This window comes from Hyla sarda, chromosome 3 (assembly GCF_029499605.1).
Source record: "Hyla sarda isolate aHylSar1 chromosome 3, aHylSar1.hap1, whole genome shotgun sequence".
NCBI lineage: Eukaryota > Metazoa > Chordata > Amphibia > Anura > Hylidae > Hyla > Hyla sarda.
In genome coordinates this window covers 315,656,845-315,684,820 of record NC_079191.1, presented here as the reverse complement: position 1 = coordinate 315,684,820, position 27,976 = coordinate 315,656,845, and the positions used below count along the sequence as shown (strand labels likewise).

At 45.7% G+C, this 27,976-nt stretch overlaps 1 long non-coding RNA gene across 1 annotated transcript; it reads left to right on the top strand.

Annotated features, from left to right (window-relative positions):
• Positions 1-33: 33 nt before the first annotated feature.
• Positions 34-24,395, top strand: LOC130362506 (uncharacterized). The gene is made up of 3 exons (XR_008891450.1): positions 34-203; positions 3,345-3,514; positions 23,766-24,395. It is a non-coding gene; the product is annotated as an uncharacterized LOC130362506 (long non-coding RNA).
• Positions 24,396-27,976: the final 3,581 nt, after the last annotated feature.

The window sequence follows — 27,976 nt, the reverse complement described above, 5'->3', positions numbered from 1 at the left end:
GTGGCAGTTGGCCAGGCAGGCAGAAGGACCAAACTGACACTAAAGAAAGTGTCAGACACAGTAGAGCTGATAAGGTGTTTGTTAGCACAGCAGATGCTTTGAAAAAAGCTAGCCAAGATGGCTACAGGTGCATGCAGGCTAGAACAAGCAGCTAGCAGAAAGAAATAAGGATGACAGTCCAAGTACATACACAGCAGAGACAGGTCAGGTTTCAAGGGATGAGACAAAGGCAAAGATCAGTAGACAGGCAGAATAAGAAACACAGGATCAGTAGGCATACAGACAGACAGGATTCAGAGAGACCTAGCAATGCAGAATACGCAACCTTTCTGAGGCCTCAGGCAACAGGTGAAGCAAGTTTATATAGGGAGGCAGGGTTTGGAGGAGGATCCATTAGTGAGTGCACACCATCTCTATAAGATTCAGCTAGTGCTCGCGTGCGTAACCTGAAGGACAGAGCAGGACTTGCAGCAGAAGATACTCCAGAGCAGAAAAACCAAGAAGCAGAGCAGACACATGGCACAAAGGATCTCGACTTACACTGGTAAGAACCAGGACACATGGTACACTGGTGGTTGCCAACTGTACTACTGCCTTGCGAGTGATTGGTCTATTGATGATACTTGCATTACCATGCAGATTCAACGACAATTTCTGTACATGACTGATGCAAGAAAAAGCTACAAAAACGTTGAAAACACATAAAAGCCGGGGCGTGGATGCAGCATTCATTGCCTCCTTACAGTGACACGCAACTCTTGTTGCAGATTGCCGAATAAGCAGTCTCCCCACATGACATCCACCTCCGACGTTATTCTTGCCAAGATCCCTCTTCTTGCCACCAGAGATGCTCAGTGCAGCTGTTGAAACGTTCATACTGACAAAGCAACACATATACACCGGGGTTGCAAGCCACCCGCTGTGGGCCCCAAACTTCACTCTCTTTCTCTTCTGAATGCTGCTGACCGGCTGCGAGTCCCCGGCCAAAACCAGACCGAAAGTGTGTGGATGAAGCAAGTCTCCACTGCATATAAGAGGAGACCGTTGCCCCTCCCATAAATACAGGCAATATAAATCAGATTGAAGAGACCTGTCAAAAGGTTTTTCTAATAACAGGGACACTCTAAAATTAACAGTATCTAAATGTTGCACAAGTTGACTTTTGTGCATATATATATATATATATATATATATATATATATATTTTAATTAACATGTTTCGAACATGTTTGTGCCACTATATGACACCTGGCAGCCATACTTTCTCGCAGCTCTTTGGCAGTGATGTATGGCTTTTGCTTTCCACACCTTATCTCTGTATGGCTGGGTTCACACAATGCATTCATACATATATTTTGAAAAAAAAATTATGTATGCATTATGGTTCAAATGCATGTGTTGTATGTATCTTATGCATTACCCATTAGATTACATTAAATTGAATGGGAATGCACTAGGAATCTTGCAATAATTCAGGCTCAGTGTGGTCTACCAGGATAGTGAATTCACCATAGTTGAAGAAGCACAAACAACATGTTCCGATCCAGCAACTCAGTTTCTCCCACCAGCTTCACGAAGAATCCCCTTTGTTAGTGAGGGTTAGGTTTATTTATATCTAACACAAAGGGAGGGTTTACCAAGCCACTCCCACATACACCATACAAAGCCACGCTTATACATACCATCAACATTAGGTTACAAAGCTAAGATTCAGCCTACAGTAGACATGACACAACTCCATGTGCCATCAATAGCCAACACATCTGCAGTTGTGGTGCCTAGTTAACAACACATGAATATAAGCAGTATGGCACAATATGAAGCCTGCCACGAAGGCAATGTGACAACTTTATATTTCCCCAACAAGGCTATGTTCAGACGGCAGAAATTCAGCATAGAATTCTGCGGCCGCATTAATTAAAAAAGAGTGCCTGTATTCAATGCAAATGTTAAATTTCGTATGAAATTCACACTAAATCCGCATTTAGCTGAGAAAAAAAACATTAACTTCTATGGGCTTCTGCAGCCGAAGTATGCAAAAATAGATATGACTTATATTTCTGCAGAATCAGAATGCAGAGTTTTATCTGCGGAAGGTTTGTGAATGGGACTGCGGAATCCTTTTGAACTCAATAGGCTTGAAACACAAAGAATTTCAATGCAGAAATCCAGCCATGTTAATATAGCCTAATAGTGTACATGGGTTTCTGTTGTTAAGTTTTGGGGGGTTTTACGTAATTTTTACAGGTTTAAAAAAATTGACATGTATGTTATATGTATTTCATACATATTGTAATGAGCTGAATCCTAAAAAAAAACTCAATTAAATAAGCACTGTTAGATCCAAAAACTTTTTATATGTTGTTACTGATGAAAATTTACCTGTTAAGGACCAAGGGCGTCCCTGTACGCCCTGAGTCCTCTCCCCCTCTATAACGCCGTGGCCCCACATCATAGTGGGTCGGGCCCGGTCTCTAACAATGGTCGGGACCCGTGGCTAATAGCACGCGGCACTGATCACGGTGCCGCGCGCTATAAACCCTTTAGACGCAGCATTCAAAGTTGATCGCCGCGTCTAAAGTGAAACTAAACTACCCCTGGCTAGCTCAATGGGCTATTCGAAACTACCGCGGTGATATCGTGGCATCCCGAACAGCTGTAGGACACGAGGAGGGTCCCCCTACCTGCCTCCTGGTGTCCAATTGTCGATTGGCTGCTCAGTGGCTGAGATCCAGGCATGACCAGTCAAGTGGCAGAATCATTGATCTATGTTATCCTATGTACGGCAGATTCATGACAGAACTAGGATACAAGATTGACCTAACGTCCCTTAGGACCGCTTTATGAAACAAATCAACACATCCTCCCGGTGCAACTGAGGGAGAAAATGTTGATTTCTTTCCTTTAGCAAATATCTGTGGTATAATCACTGGGGTGTTAACACTAGTTGTACCAAAACCTGTAACAAGCATCTCTATGCATTCTTTGTCGCTTTCGGTAAATTCAGTGGGTAACAGTCCCAAGATCTGTTATAGCTGGTATTTCTCCTGGATACGGTATTTGTTCAATGACAGGTCTACGCGCAAAGAATTTCTTCAGATTAATGTTCCTAATAGATCTTTCCAAGTCTATCTCAAAAACAGTGGGGTTAAAGTCCTCATTCAAACCATAATTCAGACCTCTAGATAACAAAGCTACTGTATCACCGTCCAGGACTTCTTCTGTAAGATTGATGACATTAACACTGGTATTTAATCCTGACTCCTCCCTGGGTTCACTTTCCTTTTCTTTTGATCTTTCGTTCCCTTTGTATCCTTCATTTCTTTTATTTCCTTTTCTTCTAGAACTTCGCGTGTGAGCTTTCCTAAAGACCTCACGTGACCGACTGAAGACCTCTGAAGACCTCACGTGACCGACAAACACCGGAAATAGCGGAACTTCAATACTAGGCAGGGGAAAGAGTTTACAGAGGGACAGGAAATACGGAGCATGGGGAAAGTGGCGCACATATGAGGTAAGCAAATTATCCTTAGAAACTAAACTAGGATTGGATGGATGCCAGCACTTGGGGAGTATACTGGGAAGTGATTGGAGAACTCTTGGGATGGATGAAGGGACGGAAACTATATAAGGTGCAATTAAGGGCCGCCGCGTGTCTTATGCCTCATATACCCCTGATGACGTGACTGCTGTCACGAAACATGTAGGGGAGGCTTTGGTGTTTGGTTTTTAGATACAGCTGAGTGTCAACAATATAGATCCTGTAGCACTGCAGGCACAGGAGATACATGATTTGGAATACCAAATAGTAATATCTTATATCAGTTGGACGAGATCAGCTGGGTTTTTAAACTGTTCTGTTTACCCCCAATAACATTTTAATATGCAATGGAAATAAAAGTGAAGTTTTAGGGAGGGTGCTTTGAAAAGGGTTTTGCACCCCCACCTGGAGTAGCATCTAGGTGTGGGGTTTGGATATTATTGTGGTTTATAGTACCCTAGCACAACTCCTGGGGCATTTGTTTGTTTGGCTTTCCTAAAGGGACACTGCTCGATGCAACATTCGGAGGTTGTTCAGACTGTAGATTATTAGGTTGCGACATAAAATTATTTTCTTCTTTGCGAAAGCTTTTTCTAAAAAAAAATGTGGTTCACTTTTTTTTTTTTTGACATGCCAATCAAATACTCTCTGTCAGTAGCATAATCTGTTTTATCGCGAAGAAATTTCTCTTGTTTATTCACCTTTGTTTCCTCTTGTAGATTTTTAAGTTTAGATCCATTTTTTGAAAAAAAAAAATGCATGTGCGGTTTCACTCTCCACTCATTTCATATATACTGAATTGGCTTTATTCAGATCATCGGTTAACCGGTCATACTCAATGCGGTTTCTGGTCAAGACCAGGTGCAACAATTTGAGTGCATGTTCATTATGAGCTTTTTTCCACATGTCCATGAATACCTCGTCATCTTGAAACTGTGCTGGAGTTTTAATTGATCTGAGTCCTCTAGGGACTCTTTCACATAGTGCATAAGCCTGTAAAGAATTCACTGTCCAGTACACTGCTATTTCTTTCTCATACAAAGAAGTATTACGATTCTCAAGGGTTTTCAGGCTGATTAACTCTAGATCATCTGTAGTATCACTTTCCAAAAAATACCCCCCCCCCCCCCCCCCCGTATCGTCTCTCCCTGGCTGTAGTGCAAGGTGTAGCTGATCCGCATGACTTACTTGGTCCGTTTCCACATTTTGTGGCGTGGGGTCAGACATTTCAGCGTGCTCTGAGTGGTAAGGATTCTAGGAGAACTACGAAAGTATATTCAAGACATTCGGCACTGCTTACTTCTGTACCTTCGGCAAACGGACTCTAAGTTGCTGTAGCGGTGATGGGTATGATGGTGCTCAGACACATATAAGAAATAACCTTGGTGCGCAATGAAAAAGTTGGCACTCACCAGTATTCCAATTCAGCAATATTTATTGCACATATTCAAAGCCTAGCACATGTACAAGGGAGGACAGCAGATGGTACCGGGGGGGGGGGGGGTATCACAGAGAGGCAACACCGGGGTTTCGCACTGGATAGTGCTTCAACGGGCCTGTCTCTAAACCGGAATGTGTCATCTTTTATACAGGTGAGTAATCACTTACACCAATCACCATTTCTTACACCTTGTGACATTAAAAGAAGGAGGTTTGCTATTTCTAGCTTAACCCTACAGCGACCTCTACTGCTAAACAGACTTGACAGGTAACTACCTTGAGCTTTTTTAGAAGCAAACTGAGACATCTACTTTATCATTGAGTCCAAGGACCACTGTGGCTTCAGTACCTATAATCCAGTGTGTCTCTCTTCTTAAAAGATTCTTATCTGATTTTATTCCTGGTTTCGCAGTGACTCTTTCTAGTCCGGCAAACCTGAGGGATTCATGACTCCCTCCGTGGGCTTCTATTACATGGGAGATGAACCTAGGGGCTCCCTTCTTAGTGCGCAGAGAGTAAAAATGTTCTCTAATTCTGGCACATAATTGCCTAATCGTCTTTCCAATGTAATAGAAGCCACACGGGCAAAAGATGATGTATACAATATGTTTGGATCTACATGTGATCAGCTCTTGAACAGTATTGGTTATAGGACCTATTCTGAATGTTCTTCAACCCAAATTGTACTTGCAAAAATTGCAACTTTTACATTGAAAACCCCTTTTTGATTTTCAATTTGAAAAACTGTGGGACCTTTAAAGAAAAGTCACATGAGCCAGTCTAAAAAGTACAACCTAAGTGTTACGCCGAGCACTCCGGGTCCCCGCTCCTCCCCGGAGCGCTCGCGGCGTTCACCTTCTCGCAGCGCCCCGGTCAGACCCGCTGACCGGGAGCGCTGCATCAATGTCACCGGCGGGGACGCGACCCAGTCACCTCACCTCTCCTGTCCCCCGTCGGCTCAGTCACGGCGCGCACGGCCCCGCTCCCTAGGGCGCGCGTGCGCTGGCTCTCTGCGATTTAAAGGGCCAGTGTGCCACTGATTGGCGCCTGGCTTAATCAGTGCTCTCACCTGTGGCCTCAGTATAAAACCTCACTTCCCCTTCCCAGCATCGCCGGATCTTGTTGCCCTTGTGCCAGTGAAAGCGTTTCCTGTGTATGTCCCAAGCCAGTGTTCCAGACCCTCTGCCGTTGCCCCTGACTACGATCCTTGCTGCCTGCCCTGACCTTCTGCTACATCCGACCTTGCTCTTGCCTAATCCCTTGTACCACGCCTATCTCAGCCGTCAGTTGGGGTTGAGTCGCTATCGGGTGGAACGACCTGGGGGTTACCTGCCGCTGCAAGTCCATCCCGCTTTGCGGTGGGCTCTGGTGAAAACCAGTAACCCCTTAGACTCCGTTCCCCTGGTACGGCCCACGTCATCACCCCACTGACACAGAGGATCCACCACCAGTATCCTCACAGTATCCGGATCCTGACACTAAGAGCAATTGTATGTGTTGTTGACATGACAGATCCAATGAATAATAAACATAATTCATTATAGTGACTCACTGTAATACTAAGAAGACATTTCCTATCTGATCAGTGGGTGTGTGACTTTATCTTCACCAGTATTTCGCACCAGTGCTCACTCCCCTATATTACAGTGCTTCCCTTGTATTACCCCAAAAAGTAAATTACTCTACTTAGAAAAATGTGTCTAAACCAGGCTTGTTTATTTCACTGTCACACTGAAGCAAGTCTCAAACTGAGTCATAGACTGATATTAAAAGCTCCAACATACTCAAGCCTACAGAAGTCAGATGACTAAGAGCCCTGGCTGTACATTCCAAGATGACTACCGAGATGCAAACAAGCTGCTACCCATATTTGTAGGGAATAATAATTACAATCATACTGTGGGTATATTACCAAAAAAGTAACACTCTGAAGGTTTGGTATGCCTCAGATAATGGAGGGGCTTATTGCTCAGGCTGCAGATATGTTGAATTAACATCTTGACCGCTGAATCTCTTTCCGATCTTCTCACACATATAGCTCTTCAATGGCTGACCCCATACTTTGACTTCTACTCCGCTCTATTTCTGTGGGGTCCCGAATAGAGCAGCTCAGGTAAGTCTGGCCTAGCTTGGGATATTCACTGTACATTCCCTATCCTCTTTTCTTATACTTTTTCATCAAAATCCAGTGACATCACAGACCTTATTCAAGTCAATGGGGTCTGTCAGGCAGCAGACTGTCCAGCTCTGTTTTCCACTGAAGGGAATCTTCGATGGAGCTTTAGCTGAAGTTTGGAGAAATACATTAAGTTGTTTGCAAACATGTATTTTTTTTTACTTAATAATTCAATAATCTTATTACTTAGTAATTAAAATCAGGCAGAAGCACTACAAAAAAATCTGAGGTTTTGTTCACATTTTGCATTTGTACCATGGTAGTGTTGCAGTTGATCACACAGCCGCAATGTGTAAGCTTTGTCCCACTGTAGCCTAAGGCTCTTTTCACAACACTTTTTTTCTGTTTCCTTTTTTTGCTGTCTGTTTAACATATCCCTAAATATTTTTTTTTATGTGCAACAGCCCTTCCCACTGTCCTTCCCCATGATCCTTTTGGATACATTTTAAGGACTCAGCAAATTTTTTTTTAACGTTTTTTTTACCACATCTTCATGTATAAAACATAATACATTTTTTATAAAAAAATTTTGGGGATTGTGGATCATTAACATTATATTTTAATAGCTCGGATATTTACGCAGTGAATGCGCCCTTCAGCTAATCTAACGTGCGCGCTGCTGCATGTCATCCAGCTAGCACTGCAGAGGAAGATGGCGGCGGGAGCGAGTGCTTGCTGGATGACATGCAGCGGCGCGCACGTTAGATTAGCTGAAGGTTGCATGTGCTGGGACCTGTGTGTCAATCACACAGTGGTCCCAGTGCTGACATACAGGGGGTGGGTGTGGCGGCGACAAGGCATCGCACACCTCGCTCCACGGCTATCCGACCGTCAGTGGCTTGGATCAAAAGCATTTTTTGGGGTCATGAAAGCCTGCAAATATTAGGTAAAAACATTGCTATACACACCACCTGCACACAGTACAAAGGCTGTATGCAGGTTATTGCACCCGAATTTCATGACAGTTGTGCTTTAAGCTTCCTTTTGTTAATCCTATTGAGGGTTATTGGAGCAAAAACTGCCACTGACACAAAAACTCCACTCCACCAGGGAGAAAAAACACTCCACGATTAAAAATGAATTGTAGAGAATTTCATGTTTCTATATAGACTCCCAGCTGACATCTGGTGTTGCCCACAGTATTTTGTTTTCTAAAAAAAAAACACCATGAAAGAAACCTTCCTAAGGTTTACTCTTGTCAAGAGGTCTATTCTGAAAACCAGGTGGAGGAAATTAACTCTTACTTAGCAAGCAGGGTGTCAAGTTAAGTTTCCTTTTAAAAAATACAAAATCAGGGGGCTTTTCTGCTTTTTTTTTTTCTCTTTTTCTCTGTTCCACCTCTAGGGGGAGGAGTTGATTGGGCACAGGTGTATAAATCTTAGCTTGGGACTCCTCTTTATTGAGCTTGCTAAGAGTGGGCTTGAAAAAGGAGTTTCGAAAACAGTGAATATCTGTTCTGCGGAGTGAATCTGTGGAGTGGGTGTGTCTGCCTATAGTCCTCATTCATATTTTGGGTAATTCTTTTTCTCTTGCACATAGTGGGATAACTGTTAGAGTTTAAACACCCTTTTTTTGCTTTTTAATTTTTTTCTCTTTTTCTCTGTTCCAGCAGTCATGGTACATATTGGCACCAACGACAAAGTAAGAGGTAGGTGGAGTGTCCTTAAAAATGATTTCAGGGACTTAGGCCGCAAGCTTAAGGCAAGGAGCTCCAAGGTAATATTTTCTGAAATACTGCCAGTACCACGTGCCACACCAGAGAGGCAGCGGGAGATTAGGGTGGTAAACAATAGGCTCAGAAGCTGGTGTAGGAAGGAGGGGTTTGGGTTCATGTAGAACTGGGCCGACTTCACTGTCGGCTACCGGCTCTACCGTAGGGACGGGCGGCACCTCAATGGGGAGGGTGCAGCTGTGGTTGGAGCGAAGATGGCTAGAAGGGTGGAGGAGTGTTTAAACTAGGGACTTGGGGGGAGGGAACCTACAGCAAAAAGGGGGAAGATAGTGTAGATAGAGAGGGGGGACTTAATAATGTACCTGGGGGTGGAGCGGAGGGAGGGGTTAGAATAGTTAATAGGAATAGGCTTCAAAGGAAAATAAAACTTACACCCTTGAATCCCATTAACCCCAATAACAAAGAATGGAAATGTAAAGTGTATGTTCACAAATGCCAGAAGCCTAGCAAATAAAATGGGGGAGCTTGAGGCCTTGATACTGGAGGAACATATTGATATAGTTGGGGTCACTGAGACATGGCTGGACTCCTCGCATGACTGGGCTGTTAATCTGCAGGGGTTTACATTGTTTCGCAAAGATAGAATGAACAGAAAAGGTGGTGGAGTCTGTCTGTATGTAAGAAGTGGTATGAAAGTCAGTGTGAACGATGCCATAGTGTGTGATGATTCTGAGGAGGTGGAATCACTGTGGGTAGGATTACAAAAGGAGGGAAATACTGAAAAAATAGTATTTGGTGTAATCTACAGACCCCCTAATATCACTGAAGAGATAGAAGGTCGGCTGCATAAACAAATAGAGAGGGCCGCCCGGGCAGGTATAGTGGTAATGATGGGAAATTTTAACTATCCAGATATAGATTGGAGTCCGGGGTTGGCTAAAACTACAAAGGGGCGACAATTCCTAAATTTATTGCAGGATAATTTTATGGGCCAGTTTGTGGAGGACCCAACAAGAAGTGATGCCTTGTTGGATCTGATCATTTCCAACAACGCAGAGCTGGTTGGTAATGTAACTGTGCGGGAAAACCTTGGTAATAGCGACCACAATATAATTACTTTTGACTTAAAATGTAGAAAACAAAGACAGGCGGGGAAGGCAAAAACATATAACTTTAAAAAGGCAAATTTCCCTGGGCTGAGAGCTGCACTACAGGACATAGACTGGGGGGAGGTGTTCTCAAATACTGATACAGAAGGTAAATGGGACATCTTTAAATCAACTCTAAATAACTATACAGCTAAATATATACCAAAGGGGAACAAATATAAACGATTAAAACTAAATCCTACATGGCTGAAAAATGATGTTAAAAGAGCAATAACCAACAAAAAAAATAGCTTTCAAAAAATACAAATCTGATGGGTCAGCTATAACATTTAAACAGTACAAGGAGCTTAATAAAATCTGTAAAATGTAATAAAAACAGCAAAAATTCAAAATGAGAGACAGGTGGCCAAAGAAAGCAAAACTAACTCTAAATATTTTTTTAGATCTAGAAATGCAAAAAAAACAAAGACAGAGCATGTAGGACCCCTTAATAATGATAATGGGGAGGTTGCCACAGGCGATAAAGAGAAAGCGGAGCTACTGAATGGGTTCTTTAGTTCTGTATATACTATGGAAAAAGTCGCTGACATTGGACAGGTCAGTGCTGGTAACACATCATGTAATGTTCTGAACTGGCTTAATGTAGAAATGGTACAAGGTAAGTTAAGTAATATAAATGTAAGAAAATCTCCAGGGCCAGATGGATTGCACCCAAGAGTTCTTAGAGAACTAAGTTCACTAATATCTGTACCCTTGTTCACGATATTTAGAGATTCACTGGTGTCTGGTATTGTGCCAAGGGACTGGCGCAAGGCGAATGTGGTGCCAATCTTCAAAAAGGGCTCTAGGTCTTCCCCAGGAAACTATAGACCGGTAAGTCTAACGTGCATTGTGGGTAAATTGTTTGAAGGACTTATAATGGATTACATACAGGAATACATAGGGGATAATTGTATTATAGGTGATAACCAGCATGGGTTTACTAAGGATAGAAGTTGTCAAACCAATCTAATTTGCTTTTATGAAGAGGTGAGTAGAAGCCTTGACAGAGGAATGGCTGTGGATATAGTGTTTCTGGATTTTGCTAAAGCGTTTGATACTGTCCCTCATAGACATCTGACAGGTAAGTTAAGGTCTTTGGGTTTGGAAACTTTAGTTTGTAACTGGATTGAACACTGGCTCATGGATCGTACCCAGAGAGTGGTGATCAATGATTCGTACTCTGATTGGTCCCCGGTTATTAGTGGTGTACCCCAAGGTTCTGTACTGGGCCCGCTGCTGTTTAATTTATTTATCAATGATATAGAGGATGGCATTAAAAGCTCTGTTTCTATCTTTGCAGATGACACCAAGCTTTGTAGCACAGTACAGTCTATAGAGGATGTGTGTAGGTTACAAGATGACTTGGATGGACTAAGTGTCTGGGCATCCACTTGGCAAATGAGGTTCAATGTGGATAAATGTAAAGTTATGCATCTGGGTACTAATAACATGCATGCGTCGTATGTCTTAGGGGGGATTAAACTGGCAGAGTCACTGGTAGAGAAGGATCTGGGTGTACTTGTAGATCACAGACTACAGAATAGCATGCAATGTCAGGCTGCTGTTTCCAAGGCCGGCAGGATATTGTCATGTATAAAAAGAGGCATGGACTTGAGGGACAGGGACATAATACTCCCCCTTTATAAAGCATTGGTACGGCCTCACCTGGAATATGCTGTTCAGTTTTGGGCACCAGTCCATAAAAGGGACACTGTGGAGCTGGAAAGGGTGCGAGACGCGCTACTAAACTAATATGGGGCATGGAACATCTTAGCTATGAGGAGCGATTAAAGGAGTTACAATTGTTTAGTCTTGAGAAGAGACGTTTAAGGGGGGATATGATAAATGTATATAAGTATATTAATGGCCCATACAAAAAATATGGAGAAAAACTGTTCCAGGTTAAACCCCCCAAAGGACGAGGGGGCACTCCCTCCATCTGGAGAAGAAAAGGTTTAGTCTCAAGGGGCGACACGCCTTCTTTACCATAAGAACTGTGAACTTATTGAACAGTGTACCTCAGGAACAGGTCACAGCAGGAAAATTTAACAGCTTTAAAACAGGATTAGATACATTCCTGGAACAAAATAACATTAATGCTTATGAAGAAATATAAAATCCAATCCCTGCCCCAATATTGCGCCACACCCCTACCCTTCAATTCCCTGGTTGAACTCGATGGACGTATGTCTTTTTTCAACCGTACTATGTAACTACCGTGTTTCTCCGAAAATAAGACCGGGTCTTATATTAATTTTAGTCACAAAAAACACACTAGGGCTTATTTTCAGGGTAGGGCTTATTTATTTATGGGGGCTGCAGGAGTGTGGGGGATGGGGGGCTTTAGCAGTGTGGAGGATGGGGGGGCTGTAGCAGTGTGGAGGATGCCGCACCCCCCCCATCTTCCACACTGCCACAGCCCCCATCCTCCACACTCGTGCAGGCCCCCATCCTCCACACTGCTACAGCCCCCCATCCTCCCCTTCCCGCGCCGTCCTCCACACTCCTACAGTGCCCCCCACCCCTCTGCCATAATAAACCAGCACTTCCTCACCTTCATAGCGTCCGCAACTGAAGCTGCAGATCGCGGCGGGATCTCCTTCTGCTGCTTACCGGTAGCAGCCGGGGCAGGGGCAGGGACACGTCCGTGACGTCGGGCGTGCATACGCTCAGACGTTTTAAAGCGACAGCGTCCCTGCCCCGGCTCATTTAACTTGCCAAGGGACCAGCCAAAGGTGGGGGCGGGGGGTCTACATCACATTACTGGTGGCCGCGGTCCGTTAGTTGAGTACCCCTGGCCCTAGGTCTTATTTTCAGGGTAGGGCTTATATTGCAGCCCACCCCGATAATCCAGCTAGGGCTTATTTTCGGGGTAGGGTGTATTTTCGGGGAAACAGGGTATGTGGCGAGGTGCCGTGGATGATGGCCGCTCTATGCTAGAGCTCTGGCACCACAAGGCCCTCTGCCACCCTTTTTCAGCTACTGACTGCCGCCTGCTCTATGGGGAAGCCCTCCCGCAAGTCCCTAAGGAGACCCCCCGCTGTCTTGGACCCGTTGCCGGCATTGGGCGACATCAAGACATAACTCAAGCCCGCTCGTGCACCTGGACCCACAGGCCCGCCCGCCATCTTGGGTCCTGCCTCAGGGCTCCACTCCCGTGTAGGACCCCTTGAGGAACTCCAGGAGTCCCTCGCTGCCACCTCACCGCTGCGGGATCCTCCTGAGTCCTCCAGAGTCCTCTGCACCTACATCCCCGGAGCCCCAGTGACTTCCGGTCTAACGCAGGGACCGCAAGTGACGCAGCTGCCACAGACGGTGTCCCAGGAGGGCCCGGCGTGGGTCTTGGAAGCCGCACAGCACCGCTCTCCTGTCCAGGTACGGGACGGGTCCCTCTGCCGCCACAGCCCTCTACTCCGATCACTGCAGCCCTCACTGGAGCTTTTTCTGGCCCTCCGCTACTGCCTCCAGCTCCTCTGTGCCTCCCTTATAAGGGGCCTGTGGCCACCCTGCACTGCTCCTGGGCCACTGCTGTATGGGGGGGACACTCTCCTCACCACCCTCCACACAGAGACTGCCAGTATCCCTTGTGGCCCTGGACTCCCCTGGTAGCCTGCTGCCTGCCCCGCAGGTCCCATCCTCTCCTCTCTCCATCCCACCTGTCCCTGGACCATCCTTGGCCTCTCCACCTGTCTGCTCACTCTCTGCCCCTGGAGACTGCCCTCTGCCCTGCAGCCTGGGGGTTCCTCTAGCCCTGTACCCTTAAAGGCACCTATGTTGGCAGCGTCTGGCTGCAGGTCCCCCCCCCCATGGCGGGTGGGGGGTCATCTGCCTCAGAGGCCTCTCGCAGTGGAGATCTGGAGTTCTCAGGGCTCCCCGCCCCCACACCACGGCCCTTTGACTTCAGCTTTTATCCCAAATTCCTTCCAAGGAGGACTTTTGCTCCTTAATTGCTGAAGTTAAGGACGCCTGCCTTGCTTAAATTGCCTCCATCCACCAAGACATGTTTCTGACAGGGTCGAGAACTTGGAAGAGTCCCACGATTCTACCAGGGCTTACATCACCCAGCTCCAATCTATAGTAGCCTCACAATCAGAGTTCCTCACCGAGATGCACAACCATGTTGAGGATTTGGATAATAGGGTGCGCCGGAACAATATCCGGGTGAGGGGCCTTCCTGAAGCTACCCGGGATGAAGACCTGCATGCCACTCTTGAGGCTATCTTCAACCTTCTCCTGGAAGAACCCCCATCCCATAGTATTAAATTGGATAGGGCTCATCGGGCCCTTCGTGCCAGGCCTTCCAACGGCCCCCCTAAAGACGTCATCTGCTGTGTGCATGACTTCCAGCTCAAAGAGGCTGTCATGGCCAAAGCCCGATCCAGACGGAACTTTCATTTTGATGGTGCTCCTCTTCAGCTCTACCAGGACCTCTCTTGGTTCACTCTCAGGAAGAGACGCCTGCTTCAACCCCTTCTGGCAGTTCTTCGGGATCAACATTCCCTACCGCTGGAACTTTCCCTTTGCCCTGCAAGCCCGTAAAGATCGATGCTCTGCTGTTTTGCGTTCCCACTCTGAGATCCCAGCTTTCTGCTCCGCCCTGGACATTCAACCTCCACAGGTCCTGGACTGGGGCCTCTCTCCCCCATCCCCGCCTCACCCTCCAGTGTGTCAACCCGTCCGCAATCGGCGGTCAGGAGGGTCTAAGAAACTGACCCCTGCGGGGAGCCAGGGTCCCCCTCCCGCACCACCCTGAGATGTGGCCTGAGTACCATGTGATTTTTTTTTCTCCCTCTATGGACCGCCACTTGGTCCTAGGTACTCCCGCCCCTCCTGCCCAATTGCGGCTCGCCTCTTTGTTCCGTCACCTGATTCGATCCTCCTCCCTATATGATCTCTGGCGGATTAACCACCCCACTGACAAATCGTTCACTTTCTACTCCCACCCACATAAATTGCATACCCATATAGATAATAAGCATGGCTATGGTTCGCATGCTCCCTTCTGCCTTTCTTGACTCTATTTCTGGTCCGACCACTGTCCAGTCCTCCTGACTTTCTCTCCATTCTCCTCCTCCCCCCGATGCTGCCACTGGCATTTTAACAATTCCCTACTTAAATCTTTGCCCTCCCGTGATTCGATCCATGCCTCTATAGTAGAGTACTTTGCCCTCAACCAGGGATCCGTCTCCTCTCAGGCTGTTCTCTGGGAAGCGCAGAAGTCCGTGATCAGAGGGCACTGTATTGCCCTAGCATCTCATCTGAAGCGCAATGCCCGAACCCGGGAGCTGCAATCACAAATCCGTACCCTTGAGGCGACCCTGCTTTCTGCTCCTTCTCTCTCAGTGCTGAGGCATCTGGTCGCAGGCTCGTGCCAAATTAGGCGAGCATGCACTTCATAAGGTGGAACGGCAGCTTCTTTATGCTAAACAGAGATGTTATGAGAAGGGTAATAAGGCCCACTCGATGTTGGCTAGACGTTTGCGAGACCGTGCCGCATCCCAGATGCCCTCAGCCCTGAAGGACCCCTCTGACACTCTCCCTTAACATACTGATGCTCTCTCTCGCCTCTTTCGCGACTACTACTCTAAGCTTTAGTCCCTTCCTTCCCAACTGCCTTCTGACCCTGGAGATCGTGAGACTTTCTTAAACTCCTAACTTACGGAGTGTCGCCTGCCCACGCTCACGGAGCCTGACCGGGCTACCTTGAATGCCCCAATCACGCTTGAGGAGCTCACCGAAGTCCTTAAAGGGGTACTCCGGTGCTTACACATCTTATCCCCTATCCAAAGGATAGGGGATAAGATGCCTGATCGCGGGAGTCCCGCAGCTGGCGACGCCCGGGATCATGCACGCGGCACCCCGTTTGTAATCAGTGCCCGAAGCGTGTTCGCTCCGGGTCTGATTACGGGGGGCAGAGGCGTGACGTCACACGCCACCCGTGCCCTGCGGTCGCCGGTAATCAGCCCCGGAGCGAACACGCTTCGGGCACTGATTACAAACGGGGTGCCACGTGCATGATCCCGGGCATCCCCAGCTGCGCGACTCCCGCGATCAGGCATCTTATCCCCTATCCTTTGGATAGGGGGTAAGATGTGTAAGCACCGGAGTACCCCTTTAAGTCTGTGCCATCTGGTCGCTCCCCAGGCCCAGACAGCTTTTCCTACTTGTACTATAAGACTTTCTACGCTCCTCTTCTTCCCCACCTAGTCTCTCTGTTCAACTCCTTCCTGGGGGGCGAGGGGATCCTGCAGTCCTTTTTGCACTCATTGCTTACCCTTATCCCCAAACCAGGTAAGGATCCTCATGATTGTGCCAGTTATAGGCCCATTGCTTTGCTCAAGACAGACCTGAAGCTGTTTTCTAAAATTTTGGCGGTTCGTCTCGGTTGTCTCCTCCCCTCCCTCATCCATAAAGATCAAGTGGGTTTTATCCCCTGCCACCAGGGAGGAGACAACACGAGGAGGGTCGTTGATCTGATTGACCTGATTAATAGACGGTCTGAGCAAGCTGTGGTCCTTAGTCTGGACGCCGACAAGGCCTTTGATAGGCTGGGCTGGCCCTTCCTTTTTGCCATCCTCCAAAAGTTTGGGATCACTGGCAATTTCCTCACTGCACTGCCGGGCCCGAAGCGCTTAGAAGAGGCCTCCCCGGTGAAGATAGCAGCCCGGAACCACTATCCCACCGGACGACCTCCTCTCCGGACAGTCCTGCAGGACCGGACCAGCGCCGAGCGGAGGCGAGTACTGTACAGAACTAAAGGGGGTGAGAGGGGGCTGGATGATGTCGAAGGCCGATGGCTGCACGGGCTTGCTGGGAGTTGTAGTTTTGAAACCTCTGGAGGTCCGCAGGTTGAAGACCACTGCGGGTGGAGAGTTCACTCGAGTATAAGCCGAGGGGGGTGTTTTCAGCACGAAAAATCGTGCTGAAAAACTCGGCTTATACTCGAGTATATACGGTATATTGGAAGACAGTTCATAAATTATGCTATTATGTTACATTGCTACTTTGGGCTGATTATTCCTATTGTGCAAAGTGTTCACCTTTCTGACAAAACTTTGCTTTCACTTATGTGTAAAGCTTTCACCTATGCGCAAGTTTCCACTTGGCAGTTCTTTGGAAAACTGTCACTGTAGTATTTGAGCAAAAGCCAATAGTGGATCCAGTAGGAAGGAGAAGTTAAATCCTTCATTTATATTCTTTCTGAATACACTTCTGGCTTTCGCTCAAAAATTGTAGTGGCAGTTTTCCAAAAAACTGCCAAGTGGAAATGAAGCCTAACAAAGGCTTCACAATCTATCCATTCTCTCATGGTAAGGCTGGGATTCCACTGAGGTTTTTCATGCAAAAACGGCAAGATATTAGCTGCAAGTCAATAGTAAACTGCAAGATACCAGATCCACTTGGTGTTTTTCCGTTTGACCCTTAAGGACCCAGGGCGTACAGGTACGCCCTGATGTCCTGTGACTTAAGGACCCAGGGCGTGCCAGTACGCCCGTGAGAATTCCAGGCCCCGCCGTGTGCCGGGCGGAGACCGAACCAGGATGCCTGCTGAAATCATTTAGCAGGCACCCCATTAAACCCATGGGGGGGGGGGGGTTCTGGATCAACCCCCCCCCCCATGTCGGCGATCACCACAAATTGCCAATCAATTGTGATCGGCGATCTGTGGCGATTCCGGGTCAATCGGGTCTCTGATCTATCACCCTTTAGCAGCAGGAGTGAGGTGGCACTGGTGCCACCTCACGATCGTCCTGATTCGTCGGCTGTTACCCCCTTCTGTGGGAGTGTCCCTAATGGCACCCGCTCCTCCCCTATTCCGGAGGGTGAGAGCGGGTACCGGGAGTCCTCACCTGGACCTGGGGCCCCCAATCCCCGGCATCGGCACCAGGATCGCGGCCCCAGGACCGGAGACATCGGCGGCGTCAGGCAGGATCCAGCAGAGCAGCAGCAGGAGGTAAGGCAGTGCCTCCTGCTGTTGCCAAGCAGCTCCCAGCATGCACAAAAGGGCATGCTGGGAGTTGTTGTTATGCAACAGCAGAAGGCACAACTACAACTCCCAGCATTCCCTTTGGTATTTTGTGCATACTGGGAGTTGTAGTTATGCAACAGCTGGAGGAACATTTTCTCTATGAAAAAGTGTGCCTCCAGCTGTTGCATAACTACAACATCCAGCATGCGCTGACAGCCAAAAGGCATGCTGGGAGTTGCAGCAGTTTGCCTCCAGCTGTTGCATAACTACAAGTCCCAGCATGCCCTTCGGCTGTAAGTGCATGCTGAGAGTTGTAGTTTTGCAACAGCTGAAGGCACACTGGTTGCGAAACACAAAGTTTGTTACATAACTCAGTGTTTTGCAACCAGTGTGCCATCAGCTGTTGCAAACTACAACTCCCAGCATGCATTGAAAGACCGTACATGCTGGGAGTTGTAGTTTTGCAACAGCTGGAGGCACACTTGTTGTGAAACACTGAGTTAAGTAAACTCTCAGTGTTTTGCAACCAGTGTGCTTCCAGCTGTTGCATAACTTCAACCCCCAGCATACACGGACAGCCAAAGGGCATGATGGGAGTTGTAGTTTTGCAATAGCTGAAGGTTTGCCCCCCCCCCCCCCAAGTGAATGTACAGGGTACATTCACATGGGCAGGGGTTTACAGCGAATTTCTCGATGCAAGTTTGAGATGCAGCTCAAACTCCCAGCAGGAAATTCACTGTGAACCCCTGCCGTGTGAATATACCCTAAAAACACTTCACTACACTACACAAAATAAAAAGCAAAACACTACATATACCCCTACACAGTGCCCCCCCCCCCCCCCCCCCCCAATAAAAATGAAAAACGTCTGGTACGGCACTGTTTCCAAAACAGAGCCTCCAGCTCTTGCAAAACAACAATTCCCAGTATTGCCGGACAGCCATTCACAGTCCAGGTATGCTGGGAGTTTTGAAACAGCTGGGAGGCACCCTGTTTGGGAAACACTGCCATAGGGTAATTTTAGTATCAGAGGCGGGTGGGCTTTCTGACCGGTCCAAAAAAACGTATTCGGGGAAAAATGAGACAACCGGAGTCAGCGTTTGACTCCGGTCGGCTCATTGAAATGAATGGGGTTCGGGCCGGATCCGGCTGGGATACGGTTTTCGCCCCTCCCAACCGGATCCAACAACCGTACACTACAAACGTAGTGTGAAAGCACCCTAATAAGGGGTGCAGTGAGCATTTATGTCCCACTGGTGTCTGACAGATTTATTGAACAGTGGTCCATGAAAATGAAAATGTAATTTTTCATTTGCACAGCCCACTATTCCAAAAGTCTGTAAAACACCAGTGGCGAGGAAATGCTCACTGCACCCCTTATTACACTCCTTGAGGAGTGTAGTTTCAAAAATAGGGTCACATGTGGGGGGGGGGGGGGGTGTCCACTGTTCTGGCACCGTGAGTGATTTGTAAACGCACATGGCCCCTGACTTCCATTCCTAACAAATTCTCTCTCCAAAAGCCCAATAATGCTCCTCTTCTGAGCATTGTGGTGCACCCGCAGAGCAGTTTATATCCACAAATGGGGTATTTCCAGAAATGGGGTTACACATTTTGGGGGTATTTTCTCCTATTACCTCTTGTAAAAATGGTAAAATTTGGAGGATAAAAAACATTTTAGTGAATAAAAAGAAAAAAAAGATTTAATTTACACATTCGAGTTTAACGAAAAGTCGTCAAACACCTGTGGGGTGTTAAGGCTCACTGTACCCCTTGTTACGTGCCTTGTGTAGTGTAGTTTCCAAAATAGTATGCCATGTTTTTTTTTGCTGTTCTGGCACCATGTGACATGTCCCCCAAAAACCATTTCAGCAAAATTCACTCTCCAAAATCCCATTGTCGCTCCTTCCCTTCTGAGCCCTCTAGTGCACCCACAGAAAACTTTACGTTCACATATGAGGTATTTGCTTACTCGAGAAAAATTGGGTTACACATTTTGGTTGGCTTTTTATCCTATTACCTCTTGTAAAAATTCAAAAACTGGGTCTACAAGAACATGTTAGAGTAAAAAATTGAGATTTTGAATTTTCTCCTTCACTTTGCTGCTATTCCTGTGAAATACCTGAAGGCTTAAACTTTCTGAATGTCATTTTGTATACTTTGAGGGGTGCAGTTTTTTGAGTATAGAGTATTTCTAATATGAAGGCCCTTCAAATCCACTTCAAAACTGAACTGGTCCCTGAAAAATTCCAATTTTGAATTTTTTTTTAAAAATTGGAAAAATTGCTGCTGAACTTTGAAGCCCTCTGATGTCTTCCAAAAGTAAAAATATGTCAACTTTATGATGCAAACATAAAGTAGACATATTGTATATGTGATTAAATATATAATGTATTTGTTATGTCTATTTTCAAAGTAAAAAATATGCAACATTTTCAAAATTTTCATCAAATTCTGGAATTTTTCACCAAGAAATGATGCAAGTATCGACGAAAATTTACCACTAACATCAAGTACAATATGTCACAAAAAAACTATCTTGGAATCAGAATGAAAAGTAAAAGCATCTCAGAGTTATTAATGCTTAAGGTGACAGTGGTCAGAATTGCAAATAATGCTCGGGTCCTTAAGGTGAAAATGGGCTAGGTTCTTAAGGGGTTGATCCTTCGGACAATTTTCAGCTCTTTTTGGCAGTTTTTCAAAAACAACCTCTTGTTGAGACTTTGGTGTTTTTTTCAGGAAAATCTTGGTGTTTTTCTCCCATAGAAGTCTATGGGAGTAAAAATACGCCAAGAAAAAACGCCATGTGGGTTTTAACTTTGGCGTTTTTGCCGTCGTTTTTTTTAGCAACCCAAAAAAGTGATGGAGATATTTTTGTGAATAAAATTTTGTAGGGTACCACTAAAAAATCATAATAAAAAAGATACAGTAGTGATGGAAAAAATTGTATTTAACAAAATTCATTTCTTTTCTAATAAAATTTTTATACATTTTTAAACAGGGATCAATTCATAAGGGCAGGCAGGGAACTAAAAATGTAGCGAACAATAATAAAAATTTAGAAAGGGGCCGTTTAAATGTAAAAATAATATATTTGTTATAATTAATTTGGTTAAACTTTTTATTAATAATGTATTTTAATAAGGTGTTGAATAAAGTGTGTGTGTTTAACTTTTTTTTTCTTAATTTTTTCCATTTTTTTCAGTAGTACTACTACTCCCAGCATGGAACACACTGTTCCATGATGGGAATAGTAGCAGTACATGTGCTAAGTGACAGATCGCCTCGGGTTTGTTGCAATCCTCCAATCCTCCATTCATTCATTGGCCAGATGGTTCCAGCCAAACAACTCTCTGTGGGAAATATGAATAGGTGTATATATACATCAGTGCAGGGGACCATAGAAGAGCGGCCGCCCGCATCTATACATTATACAGGAGGATCACAGCGGGTGTCAGGAGTGACACCCGCTAGTGATCTTTCCTTAACTGCAGGTACTATAGCTCCCAGCATGGAGCAGAGTGTGCTCCATGTTGGGAGTAGTAGTACCTGCAGTTAAGGACACATCTCAGCGGGTGTCACTCCTGACACCCGATGTGATCGTTCTATCTATTGCAGAGACGCAGAGCGGCTCTCTACAGTGCTCACATCTCTGCACTATACTCCGGCCGGCCAGTGATACGAATAGAATATTTCCCGCTGAGAGCTGTGATTGGCTGCAACCATCCGGCCAATCCCCACTCTGGGCGGAAAATACGAATGGGTGAGGTGAATTTCTATTCACATCACTGGCCGGCCAGAGTACAGAGCAGAGATGCGAGCACTGTATAGAGCCGGACAATCACAGTCTGTTCCATGCTGGGAGTAGTAGTACTACCTAAAAAAAATTAAATATAGAGAGAAAAAAGTGAAACACACACACACACTTTATTAAACAGATTAAAAAACATTACTGATAAAAAAATAAAATGTATTATAAAAAATATATTATTTTTACATTTAACACTTTGAGGCCAATTTTCACCTTAAAGGGGTACTCAGGTGGCAATTTTTTTTAAATCAACTGGTGCCAGAAAGTTAAACAGATTTGTAAATGACTTCTATTAAAAAATCTTAATCCTTCCAGTACTTATTAGCTGCTGAATACTACAGAGGAAATTATTTTCTTTTTGGAACACAAAGCTCTCTGCTGACATCATGACCACAGTGCTCTCTGCTGACATCTCTGTGCAGTTTAGCTAACCTTATATTTTAATAGTTCGGACATTTAAGCATTCGGTGGTACCATATATGATTATTTTTATTCTTTATTACATAATTTTATTTAAAAAATGGGGAAAAGGGGGTGATTTAAAGGGAAGGTGTTAATGAGCTTTTATTTAAAAAAAAATATTTACACTTTTTTTTTAGCTACAACATGCAATCTTCTGATTGCATACACTGTTCAATGCTATGCCATTGCAAAGCATTGATCAGTGTAACTGGTGCTCTGCTGCATGGAGCAGTAGATCGCCGATCGGACAATGGAGAGGCAGGTGAGGACTCTCCCGTTGTCTGGTAAGCAGATCGTGACATTGCGATTTTGCCGTGATGGTCCTGATCAGCTCCGCTGAGCTGCTGGGATTCTTTTGCTTTGGCTTTAGACGCCGCGATCAACTTTGATCGCGGCACCTAAAAGGTTAATGCCAGGCATCAGCCCGATCGGCCGTGCCCGGCATTAGACGTGAGTCCTGGCTGCCCGTAGCAACTGGGATCCACTGGGTTTAACCTATTCTCCGCTGATGAGAACGGTTTAAACCCGTTAAACTGGACCAGGGCATACAGGTATGCCCTGAGTCCTAAAGGATGGGGATGCAGGGTTTATGGCCCCTTTCTACATTTTTATTATTGTCGGCTATATTTTTACTTCCCTGCCTACCCACATAAATTGATCCCTGTTTAAAAATAAATAAAAAATTTAGTTATAAAAATTTTAACTTTGTTAAATACAGTTTTTTCCATCCCTACTGCATCCTTTATTTTTATAATTTTTTTTTGGTACCCAACAAATTTTGAAAAAAACACCAAAGGGACCATAAATGCTATTTTCACTTTTGCCTAAAAAAAAAAACGCAAGACAAAAACCACAGTGGAATTTAGCCTAATACAGACATCTTAGAGCAGGTAATCTAATGGTGTTCTGTTCCATTAATTCAGCAATGCTACTCAACCTCATTGACTGGACATCGCCAACAGGTTTATATATAATAATTAAAAAATAATTAAAAATAAAGCAGCCCAACATGTTTTCTACATTCTCTTAATCATTATCAGGTGCCATGATGCATTGTTACAGGAACTCACAGATTCATGTCTGGACAGCACTGATTGCAGCCGTGCACTGATCTCAGCATCTCTGCTATTTTCTGCTTTAACTATGCACCACACCCCTCTGCTAAAATTATAAAACATCCGGTAGCTGCCACGCCTTCATGACATTGCAGCACTCAATTGGAGAGCGCATCCTTAGGGTTCATTCACATGGGTGTATTTTTGCTACAGAAAATCTGCTGAGGCAAATCTGCAGCAGAAAATCTGCAGCAGAAAATCTGCTTGTGTGAATGAGCCCTTATAAAGAGTATGAATAGGCAGCTAGACACATGTATGGCCCTTAGAGGGCAGAAAAGAAACTGAAGCCACAGGGAAAGCAAGAGAGAGGCCATGGGAGGGGTGGTGAGTGCCTGGACAATCTTCACTCTGGCTGGTGCTGGTGTTATGGTTAGTAGATCTACAATCAGAATAAAATAACTCGCATTTTATTTCTTTTATAATACTAGAAAATCAGGACAACAGGATATGAACACCAGCGAGGATGTGCCTAGTCTTACAAATGGAAGGAAGTTGAAAAAAAACTTACTATCTGGATTCCTTCTGCGCCTGTATTTTACTCCTGTGAAATTAGAGAGAATTAGGGTTATTGCCCCGGAGGCCAGCTTTAGATGCTCTGCCAAGGCAGGTATACAGTCATGGCCGTAAATGTTGGCACCCCTGAAATTTTTCAAGAATATTTAGTATTTCTTACAGAAAAGGATTGCAGTAACACATGATTTGCTATACACATGTTTATTCCCTTGTGTGTATTGGAACTAAACCAAAAAAGAAGGAAAAAAAGCAAATTGGGCATAATGTCACACCAAACTCCAGAAATGGGCTAGACAAAATTATTGTCACCCTTTCAAAATTGTGGAAAAATAAGATTGTTTCAAGCTTGTGATGCTCCTTTAAACTCACCTGGGGCAAGTAACAGGTGTGGGGAATATAAAAAAAATCACACCTGAAAGCAGATAAAAAGGAGAGAAGTTCACTTAGTCTTTGCATTGTGTGTGTGTGTGCCACACTAAGCATGGACAACAGAAAGAGGAGAAGAGAACTGTCTGAGGACTTGAGAACCAAAATTGTGGAAGAATATCAAAAAACTCAAGGTTACAAGTCAATCTCCAGAGATCTATATTTGCCTTTGTCCACAGTGCGCAACATTATCAAGAAGTTTGCAACCCATGGCACTGTAGCTAATCGGTGTGGACAGAAGAGAAAAATTGATGAAAGGTGTCAACGCAGGATAGTCCGGATGGTGCATAAGCAGCCCCAAACAAGTTCCAAAGATATTCAAGCTGTCCTGAAGGCTCCGGGAGCATCAGTGTCAGTGCGAACGATCCGTTGAAATTTAAATGAAATCAAATGCTATGGCAGGAGACCCAGGAGCCAACATCCTTCTGGGAAAATGTCTTGTGGACAGATTAGACCAAGATAGAGCTTTTTGGTAAAGCACATCCTTTGCACACACTGTTTACCGAAAACGGAATGAGGCCTACAAAGAAAAGAACACAGCACTTAGACTAGGTTCCCACAACGGAATCTCCAGGCAGAAAATTTCCGCCCAGAGATTCCGAGTGCGGCCAGTGCTGACTGAATCAGTCGGCACTAGGACCGCGCGGACACTGCAGTCTCCAATAGACTGCAATGTGTTCCGTGAGTATTTCCGCCTGAAGAACGAGCAACGCCATTCTTCAGGCAGAAATTTTCAAACGGTTTTTCTGTTCGCAAATTCCGAAGTGTGGATTTGTGAATGGAAACCCTTTCACTATACAATACATTTTAGTAAGCGGAATTCCTGCCTGCAATTTCGAAGCGGAATTGCAGGAGGAATTTCCGAAGTGCAAACCTAGCCTTACCGTGAAATATGATGGAGGTTCAATGATGTTTTGGGGTTGTTTTTCTGCCTCTGGCACTGGGTGCCTTGAATGTGTGCAAGGCATCATGAAATCTGAGGATTACCAACGGATTGTTTTTTTTTTTTACTGTAAAATTTTTATTAAATTTTTCACAAAACGAGTACAAACAAGTAGGAGTTGGGGAGACATTCCCCAGTAGCAGGCATTACACGTAATGAGATACAGCAAGACATATCATAAAAGTAAGGCATCATTGTGGTAAAATAAGAACCTAGGAACAGTAGAACAGTTCTATACTTCATCCAAAAAAAAATGGGGGGGGGGGGGGAAGGGGAAAGGAAGTGGGGGGGAGGGGAAGGGGAAAGGAAGTGGGGGGGAGGGGAAGGGGAAAGGAAGTGGGGGGGAAAGGAAGTGGGGGGGAAAGGAAGTGGGGGGGAAAGGAAGTGGGGGGGAAAGGAAGTGGGGGGGAAGGGGAAAGGAAGTGGGGGGGGGGGGGGGGGACAACCACAACCATCATACAGGCAGGAGGGGGGGGGAGACAAAAGGGAAAAAACACCAAGAAGAGACAGAAGAAAAGAAGGAGGTCCATGAAAAGCGAATAGATCAGGGAGGCTGCCTATCAGTGAATCTATTCCATGGGTCCCATACTGAGAGAAACTGTGGGATGGTGTTATTCAGGGAAGCAGTAATAGACTACAGGGAGCTAATTTCCCGAACTCAGGCTAGGAGTTCACCTTCAGGAGGGGGGGTGGTCTGTTTCCAATGCTTTGCAATGAGAGTCTTGGCCGCCAGAACAATATGTAGAAATAATTTAAAAGGTCGTTTGGCCAAGGCTCTAGTGGATAAGTGTAGTAAGAAGACTAAGGGAATCAAGGACACCCTAACTCCCAGAACCTCCTGAAGCAAATCTTGCACCTTCACCCAAAATGAAATGTGATCAATGGGCATGTCCAGAATATGTGGCATGTATCACCTAACCCTACACCAGATCTCCAACATTGTGGGGGGGATATCAGGATTCAGCCTATTAAGCAGGACAGGGGTGTGGTACCAGCCCATAAGCATCTTAAACTGTGTCTCTTTATACGCCGTACAGATGGAGGCCCGAGAGGCCCTATCCCAGATCACCCGCCACTGAGGAAGTGAAATGGTAGTATCCAGTGCCTTCCAATGCCCCATCCAAAGGGGAATTTAAAAGGAAATAGATACTCGAGAGTAGTCCACTCATCTGAGGCCCACACCTACACAACCGCTCAAAGCTTGTGGGGAGTGACACAGTCAGTGAGCCCTGCTGCGAGGTCAGATAATGCCTCAGCTGTGTATAGTGGGCCAGTTCAGAAGCAGGGAGGTCCGAGTGAGACTTCAAGTCCTCAAAAGGGTAAGAGAACACGAGTGACAGGATTCACTACATCAGCCCAACAAAATAGACCTCTCGAACCCCCCTCCCCCACCATTCGTGAGGTACCTCCCGGAGGAAAGATTGGGTGATAGAGGAAGGATTGCATCAGAGAGAAGGAGGACATCATCTGCATATAGACAGATCTTAAAAGCCCTCCCATGTAAAGTAACACCAGAGATGTCCGCGTTCTCCTGGATCAGGGCCGCCAGCAACTCTATGCAAAGTGCAAAAATCAACGGGGATAACGGACAGCCCTGCCTAGTATCGTTAGAGAGAGTAAAAGGTGGAGAGGAGTCAGATGGCAGAAGAGAGAAGTTTAAGAGAAGCAGTGGGAGAGGAGTAGAGACCCCGCAGAGCTGAGAGGAAGTTACCCGTGATTCCAAATTTCTGAAGGGCAGCAAACGTGAAAGGCCAGCCCAGTCTATCAAAAGCCTTTTCAGCATCTAAACTTAAAAGTAAGGCCTGTTCAGATCTCTTATTGACAAGATCAATAAGGTTGGCTACCCGTTTCGTATTATCACCCCCCTGACGACAGGGGATAAAACCAACTTGGTATTTGTGAATGAGAGTGGGGAGAAAACTACAAAGACGGGCTGCCAAGATCTTCGAAAACAGTTTCAGGTCGGAGTTCAGCAGGGCTATAGGCCTATAGCTAGAGCAGTCATGGGGGTATTTGTTAGGTTTAGGGATCAGGGTAATTAAGGAGTGTTTGAAGGGCTGCGGGATCCTAACACCCCCCACCCCCACCCCGTTCAGAAAAGAGTTAAATAGGAGGACCAGCTTAGGGAGAAGGACTGACGAATAGGTTTTATAGTACAAATAGGTAAACCCATCAGGACCCGGTGATTGGCAGAGACTTAAGAACCTCAGTAAGTCCCTCAACTAACGGGAGCATTCAGGGACTCCCTGTCATTGGCAGAGAGGGCCGGAAGGCTACATCTTGAGAGAAAGGATTCTAATGCCACAGCACGCTCACCCGGGTCCGAAGGGAGTTGTGAGGGAAGAGAATAGAGTTTGGAGAAGTAGCCATAGAGGAGTCGAGAAATGGAGTCAGGATGGTATTGAAGAGTGCCTTCAGCGTCCCTCAGGGCCGAAGGAGCCTGAGCAGCGGCACGCTCCCTTAAGCGCCTAGCTAGCATCGTGTGCGCTTTATTGCCTTTTTCATAAAACCGCTGTTTAGCATAAAGCAGGTGGCGCTCCACTTTGTGGAGAGCCAAATATCCCAGCTGAGACCATTCGGCTACTAAGCGCCTCAAAACTGCGATGGAAGGGGCAGTCAGAATAAGAGTTTCCAAGGCAGAGATTTGCGCCCCGAGTTCACGGGAGCGGATCAGGGCAACTCGTTTCAATCTAGAGCCCAAGGCTATACAGTGGCAATGGACCACTGCCTTGTGAGCCTCCCACAAAATAGCTGGAG